Genomic DNA, 25025 nt, shown 5'->3' on the forward strand with positions numbered 1-25025 from the left:
GGGCCAATATCTCTTCCAAGAGTTGTTACGCAAAGTACTAGATATCTAAAATAAGCATTCAGTGTTGTCAGCAGTTTGCTGACTTGTATTCAGGATGACACAGTTGCTTTAAGAATTAAGTGGTTTTTTTTCTTCAGCTATAAGTATTAGACTGTTTCTCTACTGCTGTCCCTATGATGATTCATATTGCAGTTATTTGAAAAAGGTAGATAAACTATAATTGTTTAAATACCAACAGAATATGGTAGTGGATGCTAGAAACCAATCTCACTAGTATTTGGTTTGCTAGGTTGTATCATTTTGTGCTTTGGCTATCAGAGAGAGCAAGCTTAAGATTAATTGAAAAGAGTTTTTATCTTTCCAAGTGTGCTGAGCGCTAGTAATATCTTCTCCTCTGTAAATGCTGGCAATTGATTATAAAATGTCAGAGGTGTTAGCATTGTCAGTGACCTTCATCTAGCCAGCTGGACTAATAGGCCAGACTTGCTTTAGGACACGTTGCAGTCACTGACAGGTTTTGTTGCATCTGCAGCCAACTTTTTATCATTAACAATGAAAAAAAAAAAGGATGAGAGTGGTTTGTAAATGTAGCAGTGCTTATTCCCCTAAATTTACTTGAAAAATGGCATCAGACACAAAAAATAATCATTTTGTACTCTTCATGATCTTCCAATTGAACCTAAAGGATTATGGATCCAGGTTTAATTTGAGCTATATAGGCTGTCCTCCGTTTAGAGAAGTGAACTAAACAATTTCCTCTCTCTGCTGCTGGGGGCTAACTTCTGAACTGATTTCTCTTCCGTTCATTGTCTTTTACTGCATGTTATTAGGAATGCCACTCTTACGACTTCATGTGCAAAAATGCATCTTTGCAGCAGACTTGCATGCCGGCTATACATCATGTACAACTGTTCTCAGGGTTATTAAATTTGACTTTGCATTTCATCTACTCCATTTAATATTCTAAGCTTCTAAGCAAACTATGGATGGATATTGAAGAAAAGGCCCTCCTTTTCTATCAACTCTCTTTTCAGAATTTTTGATTTCTGTTTAAGGCTATCCATGAGATTTTGAACTGGTGATGGAATTTATTTCTTTGAAATGATTTTATTAGAATATGAGCTGTATGGTACCTGTGATTCTTTAAAACGAAGGAAGAAAGAATGTGTATACTCCTGCTTCTTAGTCTCATGCTTGTGGTACTCTCAGGAAATTAGTCTTTTTTTACATCAATGTTCCCTAGCAGACTTAACAGTGTTAGAATTTGATAGTCAATGTGTCCTTTGGGCTTAAAAGAGAAAGTATCTGAAGTTTTTGGAAGAGGCGAAAGGGAGAGGAGGGGAGCGATGACAGGCGTATTAGACTTTGAAGAGCAACAGAACTAAGGCTCCATTATTTGACTTTCAAACTTTCCAGTCCCATGTGGCATTCCTTCACCTGAGAGAGGGAAAAAGCGTATTTATTTATTAATTTTGCTATCTTGCCTTTATGATGTTTTAAGAGTGGGATTCTTGCTATTTATTCCCTGGATATCCCACATATCAATTGATGTCTTTATTCCTCTCTAATGGGAGCAGGTACATGGAGAAATGGAAAAGGAGTTTTTTGCATTGCCCAAGTTTTTCTTCAGTATTAATCAACATACGTGCATATGCTTAAGGATCGGAGGGTGCGTGTGGGGGGAAATCAGGAGGAAGTTTGCCTTCTGAGGGTCTCCTTGAAAAGTCAGCTTTTAACTGCCTAAGAAACCTGCCAACCTGCAAAATGCCTAGGCTAACAGTCTTCATAGCCCCTTTTATCACCTTTTTTTTGTTTGTTTTTAAGCCCTTCTCTAGTGTTACCTAAGTGAGGACTTAGAATACATTCTCTTAGTTTTCTTTTAGAGCTAGTTTTCCATAAATGCATTAAATCCCTTCAGTTTATGACTTGCGAGAAGATACTTCGGCTAATTTAAAAGTGCCTGTTTATGAGTTCTTATGTGTAAACTTCCTGTAGATTTGAATCATTGAAGGAATCTGTGTTGGAGAAGAGGCATACAGTAAAAATAGCAGTAAACTTTATGAAAAAAAAATTTGCTTACATTTACAAGAGTTATAAGCCAGTCTTGGCTCCCTTTGGAGACAATAAAGAATAATTCAGGTTAGAAGGGACCTCTGGAGGTCGTGTAGTCCACTCAGGGTGGAGCCAGTAAGGTCAGATTGCTCAGAACCTGATAAAGTAGTTAGCAGTCTCCTTTGCATAACTCAGAACTTCGAATTTCTTAAAATTTCTGTTAGGGAAAATCGAAATGTAATTTGTCTCCTTTGTTTTCACCTTTAAAAGGAACAAAAAAAAAGAGGCTGGGGAGAGAAGTTCCTTACCATGTATTGCCTTTTATTTTTAGATGGAAATAAAAATTTCATCAGGCTGAATTTTACTTTCTATACTCAATTATTCCCCAGGAAGTTGAAATAAGTATAGATATAGGCTTTTCAAGAATATGCCCTTAGAAATTAATTTCTGAAGTGAAGGGAAACTGCAAGGTGAGATTGCTCTTGAAAACTGAGCCTTAATAAAGGGTTTCATTTAGGCATCCATCCTTGAAAATGGATGGGTGAACTATGTTGGGAGGGAAAGGGAAAAAAAGGAGATGCAAGAGAATGATAATAGATGAAAGCAAAAGGTAATTTAAGTCCTTGGTTAATGCCTCTATTTTATATTAGTACTGGGGTTTTGGTCATCTCAAAGGAAGTCAAATTCTTATCATAAAGTGTTCTTTCAGATTGGGCTTGAATAAATTTGTTATGGGTCTACCATTTTCCTGTAGAAAAGTGGCCCATTCAAGCTAGAGTTGGGATGCGTAAGTGCTTTATAAATAGCTTTCTAGTGCTTTCTGTGTCCCTAAGGTGTACTAAATTGGGAGGGCACCTGGATCTGAAAAAGGCAGAACCGTGCTTATCCATAATGCCACCCTGGATGATTTTCCTCCTTTAAAAAGCCCACGTTGACTGATTAGCAGTCTGAGTGATATAAGTCACCATGACAGTGTAAACTGCCAGCAACATGTCTTGAATATGAAATGTGGCATCATTCCTGTGACAAGGGAGCTGAGACCGTGTCCTGTTGTTGCAGGTGGGAAGACAGAGAGACCACCCACGCAACACTGGGGCTTTCTTGGTGCCCGCTGGAGCTCAGCTGAACAGCGGCTTGGAAGATTAAACACCAGCGCCGTCCCATCTCCTCCTGAAGCCTCAGCAGAAGTCAGCTACCCTCTGCCAAGCAGTGGTGTGCACGCAGAATTTTCATGGGAATTCTTTGATTTCAGGTAGGCTCGCCCTTTTTTTTTTTCTTTAAATATATTAGAGATTTTAAAATGTGAAATCATCATTCTGTTTTTCTAGACAGAACTGTTGCTATTCATCAAAACTTTCAAATGTTGCTGGAGCATATAATAAATGTTTATTACTACTAATGGAGATAAAACATCTAGGAGCCGATCTTGCAAGAGGCATTAAAATAAGCAAAGAAGAAAGAACAGCTTGGCAGAGGTTCTGTATTCATAAACCTATTTATAGATGGAATGCCTCTTAGAAGAGCAGGTTTGTGCCTCTGCCAGCAAGATGCTTTGGCCTACTGCCGCGCTAGCGCTTGCCCTAATTTTGCACTTACATTCCGAGTCTCCCATGGGGACTTTGAGCAGATGTGTGGTTGAACTGAATCTCAAAGGTGTACAGAGATGACTGTATCTCTGAGGAGGATGAGATAGATTCGATAAAGCTATTTTTGAGGAGCTGGCCATGTTGATTAGCGTGTGTTGGCCTGACGGGACGCTCTGAAGTCTGCTTGTAAAGCCCCTGCCGCCTGCTAAGAATTTTCTTTCTACTTATGTGTCCAAAGAGACCTGAAGTAAAGATTGACAGGGAAGTTACACCAGCACGGCCCTTGGTCTGTCTTTTAGTCACAAACTGGCTTAAAACCATTTAGACAGCTTACTTGGTATCAGTGACATTCCTGGAAGTGCTGCTATCTGATGTGCTATTTCCAGTTTGGCATGAGTTTTGAGGGGAATTTGAGGTTTTTTTCTGGGATTAGCTATGCAGCTTAAATTTCAACCTTTTGCTACCAGTAATAATTGTCCATAGACTGTACTTTTCCAAAGGTAACACTTAGCCTTTCCAGAAAGAGAAACACGTCTCCTGCCTGACACTGAAGAGAAATGTAACAATGGGAGAGGAAAATAAAATTTACAAAGAGCAAAGTTAAGAAAACAAGTGTATTTTAGTGTTTAGCTAATAACTGGCTGCATGCCAATTTGGGAGGGCTTTTTTTTTTTTGCTTGTTTGTGTATGTAAAGTTTTTACTTCCTCTTAAAAACCATTGGGAAAGGGAGGGATCGAAATATAGTTTCACATGCATGTGAGCTGCAGAATGAATACAAATGAAGAGAGTTGTTTTAAAACAAAAGGTACATTCCCTCCTACACACATTCATTTATATACCTAAAATCAGGGAAGAAAAGCATGAAAATAACCACTACTTAAGCTTATTTAAAAATACAGATCAGGAAAAATGAGTATGTATGAGGAACAAATGTGTCTTCTGTGGAGGTTGTTAACCTAAGTGTAGACTCACTGAAATGGAGTAATAGAGTAGTTTTCTTTTGTAATTTTGCTATGGGTTTTTAAATCAGTTATGTGAATAATACAGAATATGATCTGAAGCTGTAGTCAGAAGTCCTTTTCTGCAGGTATAGCCAGCGTGGTTTCAGAAAGCCTCTGTGCCAGGCCGTGGCTAGCACTCCCACAACTGAGACACCGCAAGCGCTCACGTGTTTCTTGTCGTATGCTGTTTCATTGCAGCATCGGCCTTTAGTGACCTAGCTCGCAGATGGAAACTCTTTCCAAAAAAGAAAACACATCCACCAAGATGTGTTTCATAGTACGCTGTTATTAAGCTTGTTTATATGTCTGACTGGAAAGTCTGCTATTCAAAGCATGATTGGTCTTAGACTATGCAATGATTAAATTTTGATACCTTGCATTAAACTGTATTAGACTTTTACTGAAATTACTGCCAGTTCCACATAACTGAACTGATTAAAGGTAGTATTTCCTTTGCAAGAAGCCTTCCCTGATCTAGTTGTTTCTTGAGATCTGTTTTTTGGAAAGAAAGATTAGCATCCTTGTGTTTTTTAATAAAATGAATTGAGTACTAAAAATCTATGGTCAGCAGTTTGGATAGTAGGGTAGTACACCAGAGTATGTGGCTCATTGCTCTAAGGAGTATGTAGGAAAGTAAATATGAATATTAATGTTGTTAATTCCTCTGTTACAAAGAGAACAGAAAATGCTTATCCAAGAGTTAAAAACAGTTTATGGAATTCCTCAGCATTGCCTTTCATAGTACACAATTATGAACTTTGACACATAGTGGATATAAAGTGTTTCCTGGTGTTACCTTTGTATAAATAAGCATAGTTCAGGTTGCTTGGTTGGTTTTTACAACTGCTTTATGAATTACATCGTAGTGTTTAAAGACAGAAACAAAATCTATGAGCTTCTCTACTGTTTTTTTTTTTTTTGTTTCCAGAAGCTTTCCTCAAACTTCATTAATCTTCCACCTTTTTCCTTTAAATGGATGGCCAGTGTAACCATTTTTGCACATTTGCATCATGTGGAGATATGTGTCTCTTAAAGTTCTCAAGGCAAGTGTAGATGCAAATCTGGTTCACTGGTGTTCCAATGAACTTTACATGTAAATCGAGCTTCTAATAAGTCAGCATTGTGCTAGAAGGTGTTAATGGCTGCCATCAATCAGAGGGCTGGTAAAAGTTGTTCGTCCCCCTCCCCCCCAGACTAAATGAGAGAGCAATTAAATGCCCTTTTGTTGAGTGATAGCTGAGACAATAGAAATCAATGTCCAAAGCACAAACCAGAATGGCAAGTCTTAAATATAAGCTAAGCCATGTGTCCCAAGGGATTGACATGTTGATTTGCTTACAGCTGAGAGTGTATATGAAAGGAATAACTGAAAGTGTAGACAGCAGGAGAAGCAGTAATGCTTCCTGGAGTGGCGCCAAAATAGAGAATATTTGTTGGGAAGACTTGTCAATGAGGCTGTGGGTCCATGAGCATTAACGCTGCATCTGTGCAGCCCAAGATCAGCCAGCAGTGCAACTTTGATCCGGAACAGCCTCTGGCATATGATCATGATCAGAAAATATAATGCCAAGTTTGTTTGCATTATGTTTTTTATGTTGGCTGCTCAAGTATGGACAACATCTGATCTGGTATGAAGTCTACTGATACAAACTTAGCCTTTCAGCTTTTCTGAAAGTACTTCAACTGACCAAGGGAGTTTACACTCCATCAGCACTGTTATTACCATGTTTTAGATCTGAAGATCCCTAGAGCAGGGTTTGCTGTGTTGTCAAGCCACAGCTTGAGGAGGAAGACGTTGGATTTCTGACCTCCCAAAAATGCTGTTAGTTCCCAAACACCTACAGGTGCAAGATTTGCTCCGTGTCTTTCCTAAGGAAAGTCTCACTATAAAAAGTACACAGTGTGGTGATCAATTTCTTGTTAAATGGAAGCAATCCTGTGAGACCTGTCATATTGGTTAACAATTTCAACCAAAGGACATGCAGTCATTTAGGCTGCTGAACATTTTTTGCCTGTCTTATTTACTCCAGACCTACAAGGCTTACTGATGTCAGTGGGACACTTCCTTTTGACTCCAGCATGCTACTCACACAATTCTGCTTTAGCTTCATTGCCTTGCTGAAAGGGCTTTATACTACTTGTGTGCACAGGGCTGCATTGTCTGTAATCTGCGTAGGCTTGTTGTTGTTGTTGGGTTTGTTTGTTTGGTTTTTTTTGCTTTGTGCAAAGTTGTAAATACATTGAGAACAACAAGCTATTGCACTTAGTAATGGCAAGACACATTACTATCACACAGCTCATATGCTGTTGGCAAAGACTGTGGCTATATGACGGTTTGCAGCAGCTTGACTGAACTAAGAAAGTTTCTGGCAAGTTTAGGTCTCCAAAGAAAGGTCACAGTAAGGAATTATTTTATTTTTGTGTCTGAAAAGTATTCCACATATATGACCAGTCATCTGAAGTAATACTTGAATTTTTTAAAAATGAAAATATGCCTATTTAGAGATCTCTCTAAGGAACTAATTGTGTCACAGCTTATTCTTTTGGGGGCTTCAACAAATAAAAACAAAAGTACCTGTATTAAGAGGTCCACAGAAATCAGTAGGCATTAGGAATGGATTGATACAGAAACTGCTGGGGAGTGTCCTACATAGACTATGTCTTCATCCTTGTCACTCAGTGTAAACTGCTCATCAGGTTTCCTTCTGTCTCTTCCTTGCATCCCCATCAGGGACAGTTCCTCACTCCATCTCCCTCACTCTCTTTGCACACTCATTCGTTCTACTACTTCCAGGTGTTCAATCTGTGGTTTCATAATACTGAGAATCCAAAATTTGAGGTATATAATCTTCAAATTACTTTGAATGATACACTTTACAATTCCATTATCTTCATATTAATTCATATGCTCACCTCAGATGTTAATTCTGGTTCTAGCCTTAACTTGCACCTTGCTTCTGCATCAGGTTCCCCGTTAAAGGAATGTAAAGCAGAGACCCTAGGAACCAAGAGGGATTCAGTATGCGCACAGCAATGCATTGCCATATTAGCAGCATGAATACTTGAACTCTTCAATGAGGACCTTGAATTATTAATCTAACCTTTACTGTCACTGATACCTTTACCTAAATATTAAAGCATTCTTATCAATAAGCATATAATAATATAGTCTACAATGTGGCCAACCTAGCATGAGACAAACATAGATAGGTGTAGAGCACACACAAGTGATTTGTAATGTTTTATATGTACTAATTCTGTGTCTAACTTTGAATAATCACAGATTAGCTTTTTTTAAGCATCTGCTTCTATATTGCAAACGTTCAGCAGTCCAACAGAGCAGAGCCTTAATACTAGGACTGCTGTTTGATGTGTCCATTAGTTCCTGCAAATGCCTTGGAATACAATGGGATAGTATGCAGACTTCAGAGCTGTCATGACAGGTATTAAGAATGTGTCAAATCCCAGTGATGACTGATAACATATCTGTCATCTGTGATGGGATTATTAGGAAGAGGAGAAAGAGTTTCTCCATGAGAAGAAAGATATTCTAGGAAAGGGGGGGGGGGAGAGGAGGAGAGAGGATTTACTGTTCTTCTGAGCTGCCTCATTTAATTAAGCCTTGTCTAGTCCATAAACAAATGTATTAACTTCCTGAATGCTTTGGCAGCTTACGGACTTTAACACTGCAACAGTAATTCTAGAGAATTTAGGTTTCTCTTTGGTGGATAGCTGTGCATGTAGGTATTGTAGCTATGATGAAAGTTCTTGGCTAGTACATGGAAATAGCTAGTGTAATATTTACTTTTTTTTTTTCTAATTGAGAATATAACAGTACTGTGGAAGAAAGAATTCAGTAAGCACATAAAACATTTTCTGCATGGAAATTCTTTATAGAACTGATGAAAGAGTACAGTCTGCCAACTCCATTTCATTTGCATCTTTGGTTAGCAAAAGGATGTGAAGTATTGCTTTTTTATTCTGAATGTGTATCTTGTGTGAGTGTGGGAAGGAGGCTGTGTTTTGTGTGACTTGTAAAATTGGGTTCTGCTTCTGGAAAGGTATAGTGGAAACGTGTGCATAGTACACAAACTCATTCCATTTAGCTCAGGTATTTAAGGCTGAATGGTAAACACATCAAAGGTCTCAAAGTGGCTAAATATTACGACAAAAATATGAACATTGTTCTGCTGTGTCTTGCTACTTAGGTAATGCTAGGACAAAGGAAGTGACCTGCATACTTCTCGCTGTCAACGCCTTTGGTGTAGGAGTATCCCCAAGAGCAGTAGAACCAGTGTAGCTAACCTGTAAGTCCCCCTACATACAGAGTCCAGTTCAGGGGGCATATTAGATGTCAGGAAAGACAGAAATTTGAAGTACAGTGGACTGAGACAACTATTAGCTGTCATATAAGCCCTTAAACCTACTTTCAGCAGGGGCAAATTCAAACGGCCTTTGAACAGGGGCTCATGAAGCTGTCCCTGATCAGTCTGTCTCTGTCTCTTGTGGCAATTTTCCCATTGGCTTGGTGTGAAAAAGGAAATAGTCTTTATTTCTGCCCCTTCTACAGGCATAGCAAAGGTGCTTATCAGTCAGGTCCCCTAATCCCTCAGGGACGCAAAAATGTTAGCGGCCAAAGTGACCAAGTAGACACTTGGGCTTTTGTAAGCATGGCCTAGCTTGTGCCTGTGTTTCAAGTATGAGTACAGGCTATGAGTTACTGGCAGGAGCAGTTTCCTGGGGGGCAGTTGTCTTGTTGAATGTGTTCAACCAAAATGATTGTCAGCTGAGGTGATGTAGTTCATGGCCAGCAACGTTGGTTGATGGGTCAAAGAGGAGCGGCTACTCTGAAAGGTAAGCTGGAGGCCGAAGGCTGTTCTCGGTTTTGGGAGGCGGAGGTCTGAAGCAGAGAGGTCCTGGTCTCTATTAAGACCAAGTTGTAGTTGCCATGGCATTAATTGAACAGTGTTTAGGTGATATTTAAGTGATTGGTGGTACATGAGAAGTGCTCCGTGGCCTAGCCAAAAGTGAACACTGTCAGATAGTTTTGAACCCTGTTCCTCACAGTCATTGATGGCAAATCAGCTGTCACAAGCTGTCCACATCTTTCTTCTGCTTCTCAAGCCTAGTGTTACAGGCACAAAGAGGTAAAGCCCACGGCCGGGTAGCCCGCTGCTCTCCCTGAGCAGCGCAGCAGTGCAGCGCCAGCTTCCTTCTCCTGGGAGGTGACCTGACCTGGCCCTGACGTGTGCAGCCCGTGACCGCTCAGCTCTGGGATAGTGACTGGTGGCAGAGGAACGGCAAGGGCAGCTGAGGGCCATAATTCTTTAACTGCTGCAAAAGGATTTGCCAGAGCAAGTCTCAATGCCTGCAGCGCTTTTATAAGCATGGCCTACCTTGTGTCTAGATCTCAAACGCAAATGCAGGCTGCAAGGTACTGGCAGGTACACTGAGGTGGGAACTTGAGGCACCACCGCTCGCTGCCGTTAACTGCCTGTGTGCATGCTCCTACCAGGGAGATACCTCTGGCTCACTGGAGCACAAGAGCACGCACATGGGCGGTTGCAGCATGTCCATGGCTTCAGAGCTGGTTCACACCCTTGCTTACCTCATGGAAACTTACTCATCTGCCCAGGCCCTCAGGAAAGACCTTTTTTTTTTTTTCTTCTGCAAATGCACATTTACCCCACCCACAGAGGCTGGCTAAGCAAAGATTTTAGAGCAAACTGAAGCAAGAGCTATGGGTTTTAAATGTGTGTTGTGGTTTGAATTATTTCCCAAGGTAGTTGTCTCCACAGTCTCTGGCCAACAATCTCAGACAACTAGTGATTTGGGTACCTCAACCTGTGGCTGGTTTAGCTTAAGAGCTGTTAAAGGAGCCTGATTTTTTTTTCAGAAGCTGAACTCAGCATTTCTTCAAAGTAACTCAAACTGTGCAACCAGAAATCATTAATCATACTTTAAAATCTTGGCTTCAACTTCTCCTTTTAAATGTAAGAGACTACCATACGGGATGTTAATGTTTTGTCTTGTTGGCTGGCAGTACCTCATTTCATACCAATTAAATACGGTTTTGTAAAGAGGAATGGCTGTGGAGAATGGCACTGCAGCAAAGAGCCTTTCTCCATTGATCATAGGATGGCTTTTGGCCCAGGGTAGATGTGACACAGATGTTCATGTATATTGATGATTAGTAGCCTGCAGTGTGACTTCACTTTTTTGTCGCTATCTGTTCTGTGTCCCTACACTTTGGAAGGAAACGCTAACACAAATGGAAACTATTGGCAGTAGACCCAGAAGCTGCCATGTTGCTGAAGGTCTCTGTAGAATAAGGTGATGGTGTTTCTAGCTGCTGTGTTGCTCATTGTTAGTAGCTGATTAGGTTGAAACAGGGTTTTTTTGATGCTTTTTTTTTCCAGTGCTGCCAACTCCCATCTATTTTTACCAGATTTATATAGTGCACATTTCTTGGGTTTTCTGCCCTGGGAAAGGACTACAGGAAAATAAAGCTGTGAATATGAGCTTGGAGTACTTCTCTGAGGGACGCTATTTCTTCTTTATACCGCCTTTCCCTTCTCCAGTTCAGCAGACTTTGACAGTTTAAAAAAAAACACAGAAATGCTTATCTGGGAGGTATTGCAGAAGTTGACTTGAGACTCAGCTGTTTCTGTTTTCATTTTGCCATACATGAGGCATCCTGAGATAACATATAGTTTGAAAATTATGAGGTTGGGGGAGTCACCTTTTGAAGATCACTGAACTTTTAATAAAATTCCTTTCAGAGTCCAAGATCAACACTACATTGCACAGTCTCAGTTTTGTTTTACATGTGCACGCATTTAGCTGCAGTCCAGTTCTTGATTTATTTTTTGTTTAGTGGCAAGATTAGAAGCATCCTTTAGAAACAAACCACCATCACCCAACTTAAATGAGTAAGGATATTTTTAACCTTAAAAAAAAAAAACTTTATATGTATAACCCTTGAGTTCATGACATAGTTCAATGAAAACTGATTTCCATGCTTGTTTGGACAAGTAAAATATTTCCAAAAAATAAATAAATTAACAGTGGCTGTGATTGTTGGTTGGGGGAGGGGAGTTAGAAGCCAAATATTGCAAAACAGTGAAAGATTTTTGTTTTGAAAACGTTTAACTGTTGACATGAGGATGTTTGTTAGAATATTTTTAGTGCTGATAAAGAAAAGCAACATTCATTGGAATTTGGGTAATCTTGAGTGAAAACACATGTTAAGCCTTTTGTTAAGCTCCCCTTGCTCTGCTTTGGATGGTAGCATTACACAATGCTTAGGAAAGGTTTTTCTCAGCTGACAGTTTCCTTTATTGTTTCTAACTCTAAGCCTTTTGTACTGTATTTGGAGGGGAGGGAATGAGAGGAAAAGAGGTTTGGTCATAAAAAGAATAGTGTGCTACACTAGTGTGACATCTCTGATAAGACTTTTTATGTGGTATTTGCAAGTTGAAAGGTTGCAGCTAAGGCTACCTATAGCAAAGCTGCAAAATTTGTACTGATTTTAATTGTGGTGTAAAACATCATTATTATCATATGAAAAGCGCCAATGATGCCTTGGCTTGCTTGATAAAATAAGAATCTGTTCATGGTAATGACCATTAACTCACTGACAGGATGATAAAGAGATTACAGGGTTCAGCTTCCCCTTTATAAAGAATTGGTTGTTGCACATGCTATCCTGCTAGTCCAATCTCAGAATGTGTTGTGGAACAGTAATGGAAAACATTTTTAATATTTTTAATGTGCTACCTGACAGCATGATCTCTATAGTACACAATTTTCTGTTTCTCTGACCTCTTACACACCAATTGTATTGGGAAAACATTAATTAAACTGGAACAATGTATTTATTGTAACTGGAAGTTGCTTTTATCACAGTTCCTATTGTTCAGGTTCCAGAGGAGGAATGAAAGAGAAGACTGTTTAAAGATGCCTCTTTGTTCGTAACTGCCAAAAAGTAGCAGTAAACTATAAAAGGGAAGCTTTCCTTCTATGCAGTTTCAGTCCCTTGAGCCTTAATGCAAAATGGTTTATATTAAAATTAAAGTAAGGTAATTTTGGAAGTGAATTAGTCTCAAGCATGGGCCACCAATGAGTTTTGGTCTTCCGATGCTGTTAAGTAGACTGTGTATAGCGATTGTGTATTCAGCTAGCATCACTTGGCACACCTTGAAAAGATAGTAACTTTTTGGGTGATGCAAAGAAAAGTGGGACCTCATGAAAAGGTGCTCGTGGTAGTGGTGATTGTGGTCTGAAGATTGTTAGGCAGATGGAATAGTTGGGGGACCGTGGTAAGATTTTGAGTTCAGAGTCCAGCAGAGTCATGTCTCTCTGAAAGAGCTTGGAGCCTGACTGCTTCTCATTTCCCTAATGATATAATTTGGCTTAATAAAACTGTCTCCCTGTAAGCCTTGCCTTACAGAATCATACAAGATATAATGTACAGCATGTTTAAATGGAAGACAGTTCAATTACCTCATCTATCCTAAATACACAAAATAAAAGGAACAGTTTTTATTCATGAGTAAGTATTAGGCAATGTAGTTTCCAGAAAATTGCACAGCATTTTTTTTAAATCAGTCAGGCCATACCCAGCAGCAAGGTTATTGCTTTTAAACACCCATTTTAAATTCCTGTCTGTCCTATTCCTTCCTTGTTATTGTTCCTGTCTTTCTGTTATAAATTGTTGTCCTCTGATATGTCAAACTGATCAATTATGTATCATACAGAAATGCAGCTTGCTTTTCTTAACTCTCTTGCCCAACTGTAACCAGTTTCTTTGTCACGCTTCTAAATAGTATCTTGCCTTTTTTGAAAGTTGCTGCACCATTTATATTATTCTTAGTGATGTGTGAAATTTCCTCATTCCCTTTTCCTTACCAGCCACTGGCTACATGCATTCATAAAGTAGAAATGTTGCCATAAGATATGGGACTGAGAGAATTATAACAACAGCAAGCCCGAGAATGCCACCTTGAGCCTGCTAGTCCATAAAGAAGAATATAACATTGCAGAATTTACCAGGGTTGCACAAGCCGCTCTGAGGAGCTGGAGGCTGCCTGCTGCTCTGAAAAGCTGGGGGACCTGTTCAGACCCCACTAATGCCAGAAAAGGTAACCCTGAAATACATGGATGGAGTAACTAAGCTCATAAGCTAGTAAATGTCTGGGAGCCCTTGCTGCTGCTCTGCTGTAGCTTCCCTGCAATCAATATTCAGGTGAGCTTTACCCTAGCTTGCTTGGAGACTGGCCTGGGGGGAGTTTAGGCATGGTCTCAGATCTGTCAGCTCAGTCTGACAGGCTCTTAAGAACATAAGCGTGTGAATTGTCAAGAGGGTTAAATGTGCTGGGGGTCTTTATCCCCATCTTTTGCTGCCAAAATATCTGTGAATAAATGGGAATAATCCTTTTTCTTTGTATAGACAGTTCACCTCATCCGATTCTTTTGTTGATGTCTCTGTCCATTGTTTGTGATCTTACCTTTTTTACGGTGACAGGCATGCATGCTGAAATTTGACATTAGGACATCCCAAAGCAGATCCCAAAAGGAGAGATCTGAAAACATGAGTCTGCATGTAGGCAAAACCGTGGGGTGGGTTAGCATCCTGCCCTGAATGACATTATTCTCATTTCCCACCGTGCCACAGATGCACTGGCACGGTACCTTCAGGAACAAAGCACAAGCCCTGCCTTGTTCCATCTCAAAAGCTGTTTCCGTGTTGCAATATTCCTTACCTGATCATGCTAAATTGTGTAAAATAGGGACTGGGGCACTTCATTAAAAATAATAATTAAAAAAAAGCTAAGGAAGCCAGTTAGCTGTCTTGCAGTCCCATGGACAAGGAAGCAGTAAACATAAAAACTGAGACTACTGATAACATTCTTTACTATGTCTCAGAAGTTTTGATCATAGTGCTCATCTGTAAGGGAATAGTCAAAAAGAAAAAAAAAATACCACCAGCCCCTTATACTGTGTGGCAATTTCTCTTCATTCTGATGTGTTAAATACTTGCTTTAAATATGTAGAACATCTTGATAAGTCCTGAAAGAGTCATTAAAATTAATAATCCTTTCATTAAGACAAAAGTCTCACCAAAGAGCTCTTAGATTCTTTGTCTTCTATTGAACATTCAGCAAAATCAGCCATGAAGGCACTTGGCTGGGTTTTCACTTTTTCTGCTTAGTATCTTTCTCCAAAAAAAGTATTTAAAAAGCAACAGATGTAATTGTATAGCAAATATATGGCAAAAAATTTTTTTTTGCTAAGGAGAAAAAAAACTAAATCAACATCAGGAGTAGATTTCTTGGCTGCTGTCCAGAAGTGATTTTAATCTTTGTGGAAATAGAAACCTGAAAATATAAGTTTTGGGAGAAAATTAATTGAATTCTTTCTATCTATGGAATACAGAATGCACCACTAGAAGTCTGCAAGTTATTTAAAATGCACTGTATGGTTTAAAACTTATATGCTGCACTAGAGTTTTCTGTAATGTCCACTGTAGAGTCAGCCATCTGTATAGTAACTTATATTATTATGTTTCATATATGGCACTCAAAAAATGATTCTTATTCTTTTCTTTCTGATGTGAAGAAGCATTCTCAGTCAATAAACTCTCAAGCTACTCTTCTGTCATCATTGCTGCTTATTTGTTTTTTCTCTAAATCTTGCTTAAATTCTTTTAAAAGAATGTTCCAGTTTCTTGATAGTTGAGAGAATTGGTTGTCTTTTTTCAGGAACAAAATGCTTCTTGATGAAAATACAAATGCAGTACAAGTTGAAAAAATATTTAGACCCCCTTTATAGTTAATGGAGAAAAATGGGTACTTCTAGAATGTGATCCAGCACACCTCTTCAGATCTCCACCTAGAATAAGATTAATTGCGTTCTGCAAGTGCCTCTAACTCTCCAAGTGCCTGACTCAGATAGCTATTTCCACACTGCTCTCCAGCATTTCAGTTTCAGCAATGAATAGCACAGCTAAGCAAGGACCTGTGTCTCTTCTATTGTGTTTGTTTATAAATAAAAAAAAGTGTCCAAGAACTATTTTGCATATGTCTCCAGTTCACACAGCAAAGTTGCTCAGTGAGGTCCTCTCTTTCACAGCTTTTGGGTATTTACTTGGAGGCAAATTTGGCCACAGAAAGGCTGCTTTAAAGTTTTATTCAGACTGAAGCTATATCTGGTAGAGCAAACTGCTTCAAAAATAGGCTGTTAGTATCCCTTTCCTTAGAAGTATTCCATACAAGCGCTGGAGAAGCTTTACCAAATGCATGTAGTAAACAAATTATTCTTCTTTAGTGTTAGCTGTTTCCCTGCTATGGTTTGGAGAACTCTGTACAAATTGGCTTTCTGAGACTGTGTTGTATTTCACATTTTATATTCATGATAAACCAGAAAATGAGATACGCTAGGTTCAAAGTGATTTTAACTTACGTGAATTTGTACTTAGAACTGTGGTTGACCTTCCAAAAAGCTGTGTTTGGCTATGTGCTATGTGTCCTGAGACAATCTTGAAGACAGTCTTAAGCTTTGCACAGAAGGCAAGACTAAAAAATGTGTAGGACGTTAGCAATTTATGTATCTGTAATATATTACAAAGGAATTTTCCCTCTGTATCAGTGCGGATGTTAATCTATGTTTTGTCCCACACAGTACTGTATTTTTTATATGGCAGTACCTGATACGTTGCAGTGTGCATTAGGGAATGGCGTGGTCATTGGGCTATAGACACTCTGTTTGGCACAGCGAACAACTGAATTTGTGTAAAAACGGCACAGGGAGCATTTGCATGCTTCCCAGCCGTGACTGTGCTGGCAATGGGCGCAAGCACTGGGGGAAGTGGCAATGTGGCAACACTCCAGCTACTCCTAGAAGGAAGAGCTTGACCAAAGCATCCATAATGTGCGAGTTTGTATTCGCTAACCAGCTTGGTGGTTTTGGTTTGGTTCCTGCTATCATTGTACTGGATTTTATTCTAACCATCAAAATGTCCAGACTTTGTCTCAGTTGTCCTCATCTGCTGGCTTTGATGACAGCGTCAGTCACTTGTGTGCTGTGCCAAACTTTTATTAGTTTGCAAATTTTTACAAGGTGAGTTTGATGTGCTCAGTCTGTATTGTTTGTGACTGAAAATACCTTTATCATTTCAATTGCCTTTTCAGTTTTGTTTCATATGGAAGCTTTCCAGAGCTGCATTGCATATGTTTGATTATAATTAATCAACTGGTGATATATAAAGCTAATGTCTTTATTCATTTAGCACACTGAAATGCACTTTTCCAAAATGATAGGCCTATAATACTTTACTTAAGGGCTCTGACTCATGATTGCAGGCAGATTTATTTGGTACAAGGGATGTGGTAGCAGGAGTAGTAAGCTTTGATCTGTTGTTTTTCATTTTTGAAAGGAAATTGCTTCCTGGATTCATCTGCAAGTCTTACTTCTCTAAGGTTCTCCCTGAGTACTAGTTGCGGTGTGAAGTTTTGGCCTCCCTGTGTCTCCTAGGGTAAAATCCCCTAACGCACCATCTCTTACCAGGCCCTAGAGGGGCGAGAGGACTCTGGGCGCTGGCCATGGTGGGATCTGACAAGGTTGGCCTCTGCACTACCTTCCTTGGGAGAGTCTCTTTCAGCAGGTGGCTGAAGTGAGTGAAAAAGCTCTTTCCAAAGGCTCTCACTAATTCATTTGCCAAAATGTTCAGAAATATATTGTGCACTGATGCAGTACGAAAAGGGAGCTATGCACACATCTCCCTCACCCATGGCCCTGTCTCTGTATTACAGGCAGATCTGCCTTGTTCCTGGCCTTTGCATTAGCAGGTACAGGCAGCACTTTTTTCCTATGCTGGTGTTGCTGGCCAGTCAGCTTGTTTTCCTGGAGGTACGGGGCAGCGTTTCTGAACTTACTCAAGGCTCTCTTTCCTCTTCTTTCTCCTGAAGCTCTGGTGTCCTTTGATCTTCTTGCCCCAGGTTTGGCAAACAGCCTTGCCATCAGGCTTGGCTTGAGGAGCCCTCAGAAACTATAAAACTGGCTAATTTGTTGGAGAGGAGGCTTCTTAGGCCATCGTTTTACCTTTCTTGCTTGGATATCTAACTATCCATTTATGGCTTCCTTTTGCTTTTCAACTGTGTGGTTTTGGGCAGGCAATGAAACAAAACAAAACAAGAAGAAAGATACAATGGCTTAAAAAAAAAAAAAGGCAACAGATGCTTTCTTAGTTCAGCCCAAGCAAATTTTTTGTTTTCTTCCCTCCCAAAACCTAACTACATTCATATGGTAGGGTGATACCACTTGGCTTTATTTTGATGCCCTGCCCTACCTCAAAGTCCATAATCTATTTGTCACTCTCCCAAGTTGCCTTTCACCCACAGTTGCTGAACACCGCCCAGGCATTTAAAAACAGAAGCGATCATAGTATAAAAACAACCGTCTTGCTTAATTCATTTGCATTTGTGTGTGTGTGTGTGTTTTATCTGAGAGAAGTTATCTCCAAATACAAGATGTTGTAGTTACTTGTCAATGTGGTTAGTTCTATTTTAATCTCCTTCTCCTGCGAGAGGGAAGTCCCATGCTCGGGGCCACCCAAAGAAGTTCTCCCTTCTTTATGCATGAACTTCCTCCAGTTTAAATCACTCGACTGATGTCTGACTCCCTTTGAAGTTGATGAAAAAGATTTTTGCTCTGAAAATACTCAGTATGTGGCTTCAACCTGCTCTGCACTGGCCCCCAGAATAGTGCAGCATGGCTAGGATTCCTTAAAGTTTTCAGGACTTTGTTTGCCACATTTTTGCTATAATGAAGTGCCCAGGCCCAGGATTTCAAATATGCCTTCACCGGACGCCTGACACCATACGAGATCATTTCTTCTGATGTTACATCTGGTTTCCAACATGCCTCTAGTGCTTCCAGACTTTTTGTGTTTCCCCCATCGAGGGGGCTGCATTCCTCAGCGTGAAGCTTGCCACAATGGGGAAAAGCTATGCTTCAATTAAACCTATAATAGATGCTAAGAAAAGTGTATAAACAGTGCACTGCTTCCAAGCCGTCAGCTGAATAGCTTCTCCCCTCAGACATTTCTGCTATTAATAACAAATTTTCACTGATGTCTGCTCTACCACTAATCCTCTGGACCATTTTCAGTTCAGTTTTTTGGAAGGTGAAAATATCTTACAGGTGACTCCAGGCTGGCAAATCAGAGGTCAAGTTTAAAATGAAACAAACAAACAAAAAAGGCTAAATCCTGAGATTGTACTCTGGCAAACTCCTGTTAATTTTATTGATTTGAATAAAGATATAGTAAAAACATGAGGACTTCAGGATGTGGGACAGCGTAGAGATGGCTGCTGGCTGATTCCTGTGATGTTAGTTCTATGTACCATTGCATTTTCATATATTCTTTGCTTTTTCTGCCAAAGACAGTAGTATGTAATTCATACAGCCAAGAGACAGCTTCTTTGAGGGCAGTAGTATTAAAAATATTGCTTCTTTTTTTGGAAAACTAGAAACATTCTTGTGTGTATATAAGAAAGATGGACTGGATATTTCTGGATGCTCACTAATTCAGTTCAGCTGCCCTTGTTGTTTTGTTTGCTTGGTTTCGGAAAATGAGTGTAAAGGAAAATATGTAGAATTACTTGAAAAATAATTCTTTGTGATGCTGCAAACCAGGGTGTTCATATCTCTTCCATATATCAAGAAATCGATCATTTGCTCTATTTTTTAATCTGTAATTCAAAGCATGTGTCCCTGTAATGGGTGGACCGATTTGGTTTTATCAGAGTAATGATCTGTGGATAATATTCTCCTGCATAGCTACTTGTGCAACAACCATTATATCTTCATTGTCTGTTTATCTTTGATGTGTTTATGAATTTACTTACACAGCAAAAGGTAAGAAAGCTTATGAAAAAAATACAGATGGTAAGAAGGCTTGTGGAAAACATTGCTGCAAAAGCTCCCTTGAGGGATGGTGCCCCAAACCCTGAAGCAACTGCACACTAGGGAAGTAAAACCCTGTTATCACAAGATGGTTGATGGGTTTCCATGCACAGGAAAAGAAACTGGTGACTGTCGCAAGACAAGCTGGGGCTACTTTTCATCTTTACCCAGAGGCAGCTGCGCAGTTTGCCAAGTGGCTTCACACAGCGAGGAGGAGAGCAGGCAGGAGCAGCCAGGATGCCAACCTTGCGCACTGTTATAAAAGGGTGAAATATGGTGTGGGAGGAGAAAAGGGAAAATGAAAATAAGGGAGGCATATAAAGGGAAGAAGGGTAAAAATCTCCTGGAGTCAGTGTGAAGCCCAAGAAAATCTTTAGGGGTCTGAAGATAAGCAGTGGCTATTGTTCTTGATTTTGTTGTTTTCTTTCTGGTGTTGCTTAGCAATTCATATTGTGTGTCCTTTTCTGTTAGAAGTAAGTGAGAGAGGTTATCTCCCTTTTGGAGAGATCTCTTTCTTTTCCACCCTAAGGTGATGCTCAAGAGAACGTTTTTAAAGCCCCAATATATCTTGGGATCCCAATAGATAGTCACAGTATATTTAACATTTTAAAGTTAAGATGGTTTGTTTCTATTGCCCCTTTACCACTAGCAAGGAATATGCTTTTTATGCTGCAATTGTAAGTAGTCAATAGTTTAGCCAATAGCAGTCCAGAAATCATACCAAACATATGATTTTAGTGTGCTTGTGAGCACTTTGAGGTTCTTGACAGAATTGGATTTTTTTAATTGGCATAATGAAATAAATGTACTTTACAAACAAGAGAGGAACCATTTTCAGCTTCAGAGGCACATTAGCTTGCCAGTAGCAAAAGCTAAATTGCAATATATTATGCAGCCATTCCTAGAGATATATAAGTTGATCAATTTGTATAATAAATATTTGCTCAGAGTGCTGCTCTTTTGTTTTGTACCTTCTTAAAACTGTTGTTTCCCTCAGAGCAGCAGCAGCAGAAGACTAAGAAGTTAGGGCACAGACTAGGGTCTTTTCTATATGTGGTTTACATTTTTTAATAAGGACATAGTTTTAAATGTTCAAAGGGATCTGAGGCTAAATGTAATGATAGTTTTATAGTGCTTAGCTGGAGAGGTAAATTATGCTGATCAAAATGCTTTCTGTAAAAATTGAAGCCTGTGCTGATTTCTGAAGCTACACTTAGTAACTTTCTGCATGGTACTTTATGCTGTGGCATCACGGTTGTGGATAATAAATACATTTGGCATAACCTGATGGTTATGCTTCTAGGATGTTGATTTTTAATATACTTTTTGTATATCAATGGGCAGTGCATGGGTTAAGCTTTCTATAGCTGACTGTAACACTTGCTTTGTAGCTAAAATTGGAGCACAGTTGTGAGGCACGAGGACTTTTAGGCATCTGCGGGATCCTGTCTGCTTTTAAATGTATTTCCACGGTTGTTAACCCACATAAATCACCTAGCTCTTCAGGGACAGCTGGGGTTGTTTTAAACTTGCTAGGTATGATATAATGTTGGAGTTGAGTAAACAGTGTGTCAGCAGCAAGCAAGTTGGGAGGAATCTCAAGCCTGTGGCAGGACGGCTCATGTGAGGCAGATGAAATTCACTTCAGCACCAAATTAATATATTCTGGGTCAACTGAATAGGTGTAAAAAATAATATATGCAAAGGGGAGGCAGCCAGATACCGCAGCTGGTGCAAACAGCTGCAGAAGCAGCCAAAGCGGGGACTGCTGCCCAGCAAGGGGGTAGCGATCCAGCCGGGACCACCTCTACAGTCACCCTGCTTCCAGTGCCAAGCACCCTTCCGGGCCCACCTCGTGCCAAAATAACGTCCATAATGCACACAAACGCAACCTTACGTAGGTTTTTGTATAAAGATACCAGCCTAGCGTTGATGATAATTTGTCACAGCCCTTGCCAGCTTCAGAACTGCATGTATTAAAATGGATGTTTTGGATTTCATTTTTTGAGCTGTTTTTATTTAAACTGGATGAAAGGGTAGCAAGCAGTTAAAAACAACTTCAGGTAACTGGCACATAAGGATTTAAATAGCATAAATATAGAGGAGTAATTTGAAAGGAATCTCAGATAATATGAAGATGTTTGCATCTGCTAACTGCCTGGGAAATTCAAGAATTAATTGAAAGGTAATGTTAGCTTGTTAGCTGAGGAAGCTAATGCCAAAAACCCTGCAGATTTCTTTTAAGACTGGCAGTGATTTTCCAGAATAACCTATTATGAAATGATACTTTGAAAGGCAGCCTCTGGATGCAGGAAAGTGTTCTGATAAATTATTAGATTCCTTATGTTTTTAACTGCATTCTGGGGTCAAATCTTATTCCACATGTGAGGTTCCTTCTTCCCTACTCCCTCCATATTAGAGGTTAGACATCACGCTTAAAACACATTTTTGGATATGAAAAACATCTCATGTGTAAACATTATGAGCAGTCCTTAAGTATGTGCAGTTATTTACCTTTTCACATCTCCTATGAAATTACTAAAATTTTATTCAGATGTTCAAAACAGAATGGGCACCTATGAAAATACACCCCGCTGTTGGAAAGATGGTAATCTTTTGGTATTTTGGTAAGGAAGGTATCTCAAAGTGCAAGAGGCAGGAGAGAAGGGACTTCAGTATGTGTGTATAAGACTGAGTACTGGGTAATGACAGAGAGCCACCCTCCTGAAAAGAAACTATCCTGAATTAGTGTTACTTTAAGTTGCTTCTGTTTGGGGGACCTTGGGGATCACTTAACACTTCTTAAAACCACAAAGTTCCTGAAATGGAAAGGCCGAGGGTTTTGGAAGGAGAGAGAAATGTTTGATGCTCCTGTGAACCCTTCACTCCTAGAGCTGGAGATTTGCAGTTAGCTCATGGGAACTGGGAAAGCAGCGGGGGCTGTATTGTGGGTCTGTAAAAGCAGCTGTGCAGGTGCTCTGCTATGGATATCTGGTAGGTTAGTACAGGATTTCCAAAATTGGCAGTACCGCTCAGTTTTGTAGGGAGGGGAAGGGAAGGCACAAATACAAGATATAATGCAGGGAAATATTTATAATTCTTGTTTCTTCTGTTCAAAGTTTATTTGGATTTAACAGAGTAATCTGAGTGCACGCCCAAATTAAACTGAACGTGTACAGTGAATGCTAGGACTTTTTAATAGTTATTTTCTCTTTGTAGGAAAGCACAATAAAATAATGCACTGCAATTCAGTATTCTAAAACTACTTTCAAGTTTCCTAATTCTACGTTATAGTTTATCTTCCAAGGACCAATAGAAACCTATTGCAATTGCTGATGTGAAAAGTAAGAACAGATTATCTCTAACAGAACTTGAAAGAGAAACACATAATGACAGACTTCAAAGTCAGCCTTAGCCTCATGGTCATAGGTTTATGATTAAGTTGAAACAGTCCTTTTTTGTTATAAAATGTTACCATCAATACTTCTGTAAGTGGAAATGGTGTAAAATGTATATCAGAATTAACACATTGTGGTTTGGTCATCACAGGTCAACTATAAATGTGCAACTTTCTTCCTTAGAATGAGCTATAAACTACAGGCTTAAGTGTTTCTGTATAAAATATTTATGCATTTAGTGTTCACCACTATTGCTAATTTAGACTACTCACTGGAAAACAATGTTCTTTTTATTGTGTATTGTTAAAACATCAGTGCTGCCATTTCACTTCAAACAAATATTTTAAATATTGACTTTTTATTAGTATTATTTTTAAATAAATATATCAAAATAGCTGTCAATCTCTTTTGGTATGTACAGCCCTGTGCACAGGTGCATTTTGATTGAAACAAAGATTACTCTGAAATTAAACTTCTAACTCTTAAATGTGTAATGGGAAAAGAAAGTCATAATTTGCTTCTTCATTAGACAACTTGCAAGACTGTAGAAATCAAATGTGGGGTTTTTGGTAAATTGGGCAGTTTGAAAAGTAATGATTTAGGAAAATGAAGGTTAAAAAGTATGTTTTGCCCAAGGTTAGTAAACTAATTTCCTCACAGTAAACTTTGTATGTAAAACAGTACCTACAATACCTGCATTTTGCATATTTATTAAACAAAATGTCTTTATTAGAATGCTCCTTGAGGGAGGACACCTTTTTGCTTTTCAAAAATATTATGATCTTATGCAGCATCTCAATGCATTGCTTATTCCGTCTTAGTCTCTTATTAGTGCCTTTGGGGAACAAGGGCTTTTTTCCCCTAAAACTCACTAACTGTAAGCTCTCAGTATCAGTCTTGTCTATTTTTCACAGCTGCCTCGCATATCAGTGCTATCAAGGGATTTCTGTGTGTTTTTTGTCTATGCAAAACCATAATTCCCTTCTCTGCTGTTCTACTAACAAGAATACTGAGCAGTTGGGAGAATATTTTCCTGTCAACTCCTTTGCTGAGCAGTGGGGAAGATGCTGTGTTTCTTGTGGGAGAGAAGATACAAAAGCTGATGAATCTTCTCTAAAGGGAGTCTAATTTAATGTCTGAAAGTTGCTTGACCAGATATTATTGGCTTGATGGATAACAGTCCCTTAGGAGCACATACAAATAAGTCTCCTTCATTATTTACGGACATTCATTAAAGTGAGCAGCAAAAACCTTATTGATCTTCCAGTTTCACCTCTGTGGAATTAGAGAAGTCTAGGTGAGAGTCCAGAAATTTTCAGATTTTTTTTATGAGGATGTAATATTGAAATATTGTAACATTATATGTTACAATATTTTTGACTGGATGAGCAACCTTTTTCAAAGTGTTTTTTCCATCAAAGCATGTATTTTTAATTTTATGGAAGGTGAGGAAAAAATTTAGCTATCCAGGCAATTAAGTTACTCAAGAGTAAACATTTCACTTAAATAATGTTATGCCTGCAATCCTCATCATTGCATTTTGGGACATTAAATTAGAAATTGAACTATTCTGGAGTGGTTTGAATTGCTTTATTCAGGTTAGAGCTATCGTTGCCAATTTATGGTGCAACCAAAAGATTATTTTGTGGTCTCTTTGCTAATTCCAGGCACCTTGTTTATGGAGTATTCATTCAATGAGAGTTTAAGCGGGGGAAAACAAGCAAAAGCATTTTGTCCACCCCATTTCTGTCAGTGTATGGTGTACCATGGAGAAAGGGAAAATCTTTTGCCTGCAAGAGAACTGAAACTCCGTTTACTTGTAGTGTTGTCTGATAACTAGATTTGTAGTTGCCAGCTAGCTCTTTGGAAGGATCACTCCCTGTATAAATATGCTGGGCGGGGGGGGGGGGGGGGGCAGCTACCAGAAGGCTTGAGCAAATTTTGGAGAATGCCAAGCCACTGTTTCCTTCCTGTAAATTTCTTAGCTAGATCCCTTATATTTCTGGGAAGCTAGAAATAC

At 39.2% G+C, this 25025-nt stretch overlaps 1 protein-coding gene across 7 annotated transcripts in view; it reads left to right on the forward strand.

Annotated features, from left to right (window-relative positions):
- Nucleotides 1-25025, forward strand: part of PLXNB2 (plexin B2) — a 261101-nt gene that overhangs the window by 76463 nt on the left and 159613 nt on the right. For all 7 annotated transcript variants that reach the window (XR_010886863.1, XR_010886862.1, XM_013956477.2 and 4 more), the window contains one exon: nt 3112-3304. The gene's annotated coding sequence lies outside the window, so the exon portion shown is untranslated. The remainder of the gene's footprint in view (nt 1-3111; nt 3305-25025) is intronic.

The sequence above is a fragment of the Apteryx mantelli genome, chromosome 1 (assembly GCF_036417845.1).
Source record: "Apteryx mantelli isolate bAptMan1 chromosome 1, bAptMan1.hap1, whole genome shotgun sequence".
NCBI lineage: Eukaryota > Metazoa > Chordata > Aves > Apterygiformes > Apterygidae > Apteryx > Apteryx mantelli.